We start from the raw sequence: 8,256 nt of genomic DNA, 5'->3' as shown, positions 1-8,256 counted from the left end.
TTTTTTTTTTTTTTTTTTTTTTTTTGAGACAGGGGATTCACCATGTTAGCCAGGCTGGTTTTGAACTCCCGACCTCAAGTGATCCACCTGCCTTGGCCTCCCAAAGTGCTAGGATTTCAGGCATGAGCCACTGAGATCCCACCACTGCACTGCACTCCAGCCTGGGCAACAGAACGAGACTTCTCATTTTAAAGAAACAAACAGGAAAAAACCTAGGCATGACAAAAACTATAAAAGAAATTGGGACTCCAGTGATAAGCTGGGAAAAAGTAGTTGCCATGCAGCATGTTCAAAGGGCTAATATCCTTTACAAAGCAGGATCACTTGCTGGTAGAAAAGACCAAGTGGACACATTCAGAGACAGTTCAAAGGAAAGACAAGTGGCTTTCATACATAAATGTATGAAATGTTCCTCAGTTTCAGTCGTTATAAGAGAAAAGCAAATTGAAACTATACTGAAAGCATTTTAAAAATATCCAGTTAGCCAAGATAAAGAAGTTTAATTAGCTGTTGGCTAAGGTGTAGGAAAATAGCTACTTCTTTATATTAATGGTAAAATTCTAAACTCTATGGAGAGCAATTGAATAATATTAAAATTTAAGAATGCACATACCTTGTGTAGTGAAGTTTAGATAAGCTGTGATGTATTTACATAATGGATATTTTAGAGCAATAAGAATGAATTACAATTCACCCAACATGAATGACTCAAAAACAATAATGTTAGGTGAAAGAGCCAAATACAAAAATATACCTTCAAAAACAGACAAAATTGTGGTGTTAGAAGTCAAGGTAGCATTACTCTTGGGGAACTCACTGGATGGAGACATGAGGGGCTTTTGGAGGCTTATAATCTTTTTTTTTTTTTTTAAATCTCTGTTAGGTGGGATTATATTGGGAAAATTCATCAAGCTATGAACTTAAGAATTGTGTACTGTTCTGAATGTATGCTATACTTCAATACACATTTCTATGTAAATAAAAACAGTGCATACATGCAGTCACACATGAAGAATGCACGTAACTTTTGTTTTAGCAGTTTTATCCTAAGTATATAACATATATTTACACACTTGCATATGTGGGGGTTAAAAATAGCAGGAAGGAATTCATTGCTGTGTTTGTAGGCACAAAAGTTCTTACAAAACCTAATTACCCGTAAGTAGGGAAGTAGTAAAATAATTGATACAGTCATATGTCAATTAGTTGCAGCTCTTAAAAGGAATAAAGCAGTTCCATATGAAGTAATTTAGTAAAGTCTCTAAGGTATAGTAAATGAAAAGATCAAAGTGCATGAACAGTATGTGTAGTATGCTACTATTTGTGTATGGATGTGTTTTATCTCAAAAGGCATATATTTGCAAGCATATATAGATAGAGTATATTTGGAAAGATGAGAATGTATCCTAACACTGGCTGTCTCTGAGGATTGGAAGTGAGTGGCCGGAAGGCACAATTGGGTGATACTTCCTATACTAATTTGTGACAATTTTTTTGTAAATTTTTAATTGTGATGAAATGCATATACCAAAACTTAGTAAACATTTTTAAGGGTACAGTTCAGTAGTGTTAAGTATATTCATATTGTACAACCAGTCTCCAAAACTTTTTCATAGCCATTAAACGTCTACTTAATAATTCCCCCTACCCTTGGCAGTAACCATTCTACTTTCTGATTGTATAAATTGGACTACTCTAGATAGCACATGCAAGTGGAATCATGTAGTATTTGTCTTTTTGTAACTGGTTTGTTTCACTTAGCACAGTGTTCTCAAGGTCCATACTATTTTGTGACTTTTGAATTCTATACATTGTTCATTTATTACCAGTTTTCAAAAGGGCATTAAAGTAAAAAGACATGACATTATTCAGAGCTGGTTAATTACTTGCTAAAAAGTTGATGGCTGGTGTGTCTTTTTCATTTCAACCAATATTAAATGCCAGTTTGGTCAGCAAAACAATTTTATGCCAAAGCACCATTTCAAGCTCGGTTTATGACGTTTATCCTTTTGTCATATATGGGTACCCCCGAAATGCAGGTTCAAGTCCCCAGCCTCTTGACTCTGCTCAATAGTTTCCCCCCTTGGCTTACTGTCAAACTTTGGCCTGCCCTTCCAAATCTACCTCTTCGCCCCAGGAACAAGCTGCTTCTACGCCAAGGGCATGGCTTCCTCCTTGCAGATTTTCCCCACATCTCTAACCTGGAAAAAAGGGGGTTTTTCATTCTGCTAGCTTTTTAATGCTCCTTTGAGATGAATATTCTGGAGCCCTCTGCAATAATACTGTTTCTCATGAATTGAAATTCATTGTTTCCAACAAGTTGAAATGACTCTGAAGCCTGTGGGAGGACTGGATTTCATTAACTGGCACAGGGAGACAGGCTTTAGGTGGAAGATATGTGACTTGTTTTTGAAAATAGTGGTGTGAGATTCTGGCCTGCAAAAACAGCTGGAATTATGAGCTAGAAATGGGGACTTAAACAATAGGTGTGTGTGTGTGTGTGTGCGCGCGCGCGTACGCGTGCGCATTGAAAATACAGAAAAATAAGATAATGTTACCCATAAAACAGATCATCATTCTTAACATTTTAAGTGAATTAACTTCTGTTTTTTTCCTCTGGTTATATGTGTATAAAAGTATTTTTACAGCCAGTGTGGTGGCTCATGCCTATAATCCCAGCACTTTAGGAGGCTGAGGCCAGTAGATCACTTAAGGCCAGGAGTTCAAGACCAGCCTGGCCAACGGTGAAACCCCGTCTCTACTAAAAATACAAAAATTAGAGCCAGGCATGGTGACAAGTGCCTGTAGTTCCAGCTACTCGGGAGGCTGAGGCACGAGAATCACTTGAACCCCAGAGGAGAAAGTTGCAGTGAGCCAAGATTGCACCACTGAACTGCCTGGGTGACAGAGCAAGACTCTGCTTTTAAAAAAAAAAAAAGAAGAAGAAGAAAATTACACACACGCACACACACACACATTAAAATGTCAAAATGTAAAAATTATATTTTGTATTCACCTTTTCCCTCCTCTGTGAATGAAGAAGTCCAAGGCCAGTTGCATAGTATTTCTGTTAAAGAGCCCCAAAAGAGGTCATGAATGAATTTGTGGAACTTGTTGAAATTTCACAGGGTGAAGTCCTATATATATAGATGTAGAAGAAAATGTGGCAAGAATAGGATTTTGGAAACTCGCCTAAACTTTCCTAAAACTTGCAGGATTCAAGAATCAGAAATCATAATCAAAAAGGTAGGAGAATTAACAGTTCCATGTCACACTAAGAAGAGCAGGGCAAATTCCAAGAAAAAAAGGAAGAAACATATTTGTTGTTTTAAAGAGGTAGAGCTCAATGAAGACTAAGCCTTGAGATACTAAATTGAGGGTGTAATGGTAGGCACATGCTTGTAATCCCAGCACTTTAGGAGGCCTAGGTGGAAGGATGCCTGGAGCCCAGGAGTTTGAGGGCTGCAGTGAGTTATGAGCCACTGCACTCCAGCTTGGGCAAGAGTAAGACCTTGTCTCAAAACAGCAACAACAAGATACGAAGTTGAGAAACTGTTACTTGAATATATACTTAAATATATATTCTGCCCAGCAGTGATGGAATAACAAGGAATGAATTTACTTTGCTATTTAAGTAACTAGAAAACTGGACAATATATGAAATAGCAATTTGTAGGTACTGGGTAACAGGCAACATAAGACTGGTTACTGAAAGATGGGAAACAAACCGGCTGAGCTGTATGGTTACCCCAATTTATTATCTGGAGGTAGTTTTCAGGGTACAGAGCAGGGATGGGGAAACCAAATTAAAGCGTGGTGTCTTACTGAATTGAGAGGACAAGATGGGGATTGGTGGGTAGGGAAGATTGTCATAATTTGTGCGGCAGAGTACCAGAGACATGGGAGTTGTACACAGAACTCCAGAGGCAGGTGGAGGAGTCTCTTGAAGTCAGGTTGAGTCCTGACCTACACATGCATGAGAGGAGAGCACCTGAGGCCAGAGAAAGAACTCTACTGGAAAGGAGCTGGCTAAACAATTCCTAGAATTCAAACAGAGCTGGGAATAGTCTGTATTGCCATTAGCCAGAGTATATACAAGGGCATGGCCTTTTGTAATGAGGCTAAATTAGCCCTAAGTTAAAGGGTACTCTGGACCTACTCTAACAATGAATAAGCAAGTGTTGGAAGATTCAGCTGATTTAAAGAATCTTCTCTGTATATGAGAACAAAGTCCAGTGCTATTTAAAGAAATACACAAAATCTAAAACACAAAACTCACAATGTTAGGCATTCAATAAAATGACCAGGCATGCAGAAAACCAGGAAAATATGACATAATCAGGAGAAAAATCAACTGGATCCAGAAATGACAGAGATGAGGGAATTAACAAAGACATGAAAACAGCAATTACAAATTTGTTCTTGGTTCAAAAAGAAGAGGAAATGGATAACCTAATGGGAAGAGAACTAGAAGGTATATTTTAAAAAGACCCACACAGAACATCTAGAGTTGGAAATAAATTTTAAAGTACAATGATGGCATTAACAGTAGTTTGGCACTGCACATCAGTGAACTTCAGGATAGCAATAGAAACTGTCCAAAATTAGAACAGAAAGAAAAATAGAAAAATTGATAGAGAATCAATGACTATAATAAGGACAATTGTTAGAAACAGCCTGACATACATGTAATTGGAGCTCCAGAAAAGAGGGAAAGGGGAGAACAGAAAAAAAGATTGTAAAAAATAATGACCAGAAAATTTCCAAATTTGATGAAAACTATAAGCCCACATATTTAAGAATCCCAAGGAGAATAACTATAAAGGTAACCACATCCAAGGCATATCATCAAATTGTTGGCAACCAATAATAAAGAGAAAATCTTGAAAGCAGGCAGAGAAAAAAATACACATCATGTATAGAGTAACAGAGGTAAGAATGACAGCAGACTTCTCATCAGGAACTTAGCAAATCAAAATACAGTGGAGAGACTTTTTTTTTTTTTTTTTTTGTCTGAGACAGAGTCATTCTTGCCCAGGCTGGAGTGCAGTGGTGTGATCTCAGCTCACCGCAACTCCACCTCCTAGGTTCAAGCAATTCTCCTGCCTCAGCCTTCTGAGTAGGTGAGATTACAGGTGCATGCCACCACACCTGGCTAATATTTTTGTATTTTTAGTAGAGAAGGGGTTTCACTATGTTGGCTAGGCTGGTTTCAAAACTCCTGACCTCATGGTCTGCCTGCCTCAGGCTCCCAAAGTGCTGGGATTACAGGTGTGAGCCACTGCACCTGGCCTGGAGAGACATCTTTAAAGTACTTTTTAAAAAATCCTACTGGGGCTGTGTGCAGTGGCCAACACCTGAAATCTCAGCAGTATGGTAGGCTGAGGCAGGAGGGTTGCTTGAGCCCAGGAGTTCTAGAACAGCCTGGGTGACATGGCGAAACCCCATCTCTACCAAAAAAAAAAAAAAAAGCCAGGTATGGTGATGTGCGCCTGTGGTCCCAGCTCCTTGGGAGACTGAGGTGAGAGTGTCACTTTAGCTGGGGAAGCAGAGGCTGCAGTGAGCTGTATTTGAGCCATACTGCACTTTAGCCTGGCTGACAAAGTGAGACCCTATCTCCCAAAAAAAAAAAAAAAAAAAAAAAAAAGTTCTACTGGAACTTGTTGCTGGCAGACCTCTACAAGAAATGTTGAAGTTGTTCAGGCAGAAGGGAAATGATTTTAAATGGAAATTTAGATCTTCACAAAGGATTGAGAAGTGCTAGAAATGGTAACTTTGGGAGTAAAAAATAAGACAATTTTTTTTCTTTTTAAATCTCTTTAAAGATTGTTGTATTGAAGGTGATTGCTAACAGGTACAGGATTTCCCTTTTTGCGTGATGGAAATGTTCTACAATTAATGGTGATGGCTGCACAACATTGTGAATTAAAGAAATAGTAGCATTCAAAAGATAGTTGTTTAAAGCAAAAATAATAAGTTATAACTTTTATGACACGCTGGAGTAAAAGGTATGACAGTAGCACAAAGAATGGAAGGGAATGGGAAGGGTATAAGAAACCTTACTAAGGTCTTATTTATTTGACAGAGTATCACTTTGTTGCCCAGGTTCTATTTATTTATTTGACAGAGTATCGCTTTGTTGCCCAGGCTGGAGTGTGGTGGCACAACCCCTGCTCACTGCAACCTCTGCCTCTGTTCAACAATTCTGCCTCAGCCTCCCAAGTAGCTAGGATTTCAGGTATGCGCCACCACACCCAGCTAATTTTTGTATTTTTAGTAGAGATGAAGTTTCACCATGTTAGCCAGGCTGGTCTTGAACTCCTGACCTCAGGTGATCTACCTGACCTCAAACAATTCTCCTTCCTCAGCCTCCCAAAGTGCTGGGATTGCAGGTGTGAGCTACCATGCCTGGCAGAAACCTTAGTAAGGTTCTTAAGCTGTACATGAAGTGGAGTTGTCAAATTTACATCTGGAAAATTAAAACAAGTTATGTTCTCATTTCAAATGTATGGGAGTACCAATTTAACCCTGTCCTTGTCCACATGTGGTATTCCTTTAAAAACATTGCCACCCAGTTTTGTTTTGTTTTTTTAAACTGGATTACCCTAGACACCCAGTCCTCACCGTGCTTGAAGGATACTTTATCTCTGAAATCTTTGAAATTCTATCATAATCTCTTTGCCTTAAATTTGGCTAAAACATAAAATGTATACATTTTTTTTTCCCTTCTCTTTCTGCCCCCTTTCTTCATAAGCATATGAAATGACTTCAGCTTCATTTGTTCTAGAATGTGGATGTTTTGAAGAGACATTTCATGTCTCTCTTATTCTCTATTGTATCATGACTATAGTGTACTAGATGCTTGATGCTCAATAAATTTGTCAAGAAAAAATACTGTTTTCTTTCTATACACAGTATTGGTAAGGTTGATCTGTATATTTCTAACATTTTTTTCTTTTGTTAATCTATTTTGTCCTTTTGATTTGAGTTGTAGGATAATTCATTTGCTGATTTCTTTATGTTACTAATTTTTGTTTGGTTATATTTCATATGTTGCTTATTGTTTCTATTGCTGTTTTAAATTTGACAAATCATGCTTTTCATCTCTGAAATCTTTTCCTCAGATTATTCTGATTTCATTTTTATGGATGTAAAATTCACTCAAATTCTTTTAAAATATTAAGTACCTTGCATTTTTTTTACTTTTCTTCAACTTATACCAGATACTGTGAGACTGTCAAGTTTTTAAATCTCTTTTTCAGCTCTGGGGCATTTAAACTTTAATATTAGTGTGTTTAAAACCCCTTAGGACAGCAAATTAAAAGAAAATAGAGTACCCATTTCTTCCTTCAATCCAGCCACCTCAACACAATTAAAATGTGGTATTGTGCTGGACAGAATTGCTCGTGCCTGTTATCTCAGCCCTTTGGCAGGCTGAGACAGGCAGATCCTGTGAGCTCAGAAGTTTTAGAACAGCCTGGGCAACATGGTGAAACCCCATCTCTACAGAAAATTAGCCACACATGATGGCTTGTGCCTGTGGCCCCAACATGTGGGAGGCTGAGGTGGGAGGACTGCTTGAGCTCAGGAGGATGAGGTTGTAGTCAGCTTTAGCCTGCACTTTAGCCTGGGTGACAGAACAAGACCCTGTCTCAAAAAAAAAAAAAAAAAAAAGTGTCATGAAATTTTTATTAGTATAAAGTTAGGCCTAAGAGTTTTATTTGCAAAGATTACCATGTGGGAATAATCTCTAGACATTTTTGCTTTCCTGGCCTATTTTGTAAGGAACCGGCCCCCCACCAGCAGCACAAAAGTTGGAGAACTGGATCAGGAAAAGAAGCAGAGCTTGAGTACACACTGCCATGTTTGAGAGGACCGTGAATTCAGAACTTGAAAGAATTGGAGTTTTTAAAAATTATTATTGTAATTTAGGTTCTGGGGTACATGTGCAGATCATGCAGGATTGTAGCATAGGTACATACATGGCAAGGTGATTTGCTGCCTTAATCATTCTAAGCAAACTGACACAAGAACAGGAGTTCTTTCCCTAATTACGCTTTGGAGTTTAGCCCTTGGGACCAAGAAATGAATGTGAGTTCCTCTTCCCTAGGAGTTCGGTCTAATGCTAGACATCTATGGTAATAAGCACAGTCAGTGGGACAGAAATACGTGGTGTGAAGGTAAAGTAAAGAGATCTGTAATTCATGGTTGATGTTTTCCACTGAGGGGGCAGCCTGGGTTTTTTTGAAGAATGGA

Source organism: Sapajus apella, unplaced genomic scaffold, assembly GCF_009761245.1.
Source record: "Sapajus apella isolate SASKATOON/1434 unplaced genomic scaffold, GSC_monkey_1.0 scaffold42, whole genome shotgun sequence".
NCBI lineage: Eukaryota > Metazoa > Chordata > Mammalia > Primates > Cebidae > Sapajus > Sapajus apella.
This window is presented reverse-complemented; position numbering follows the sequence as displayed.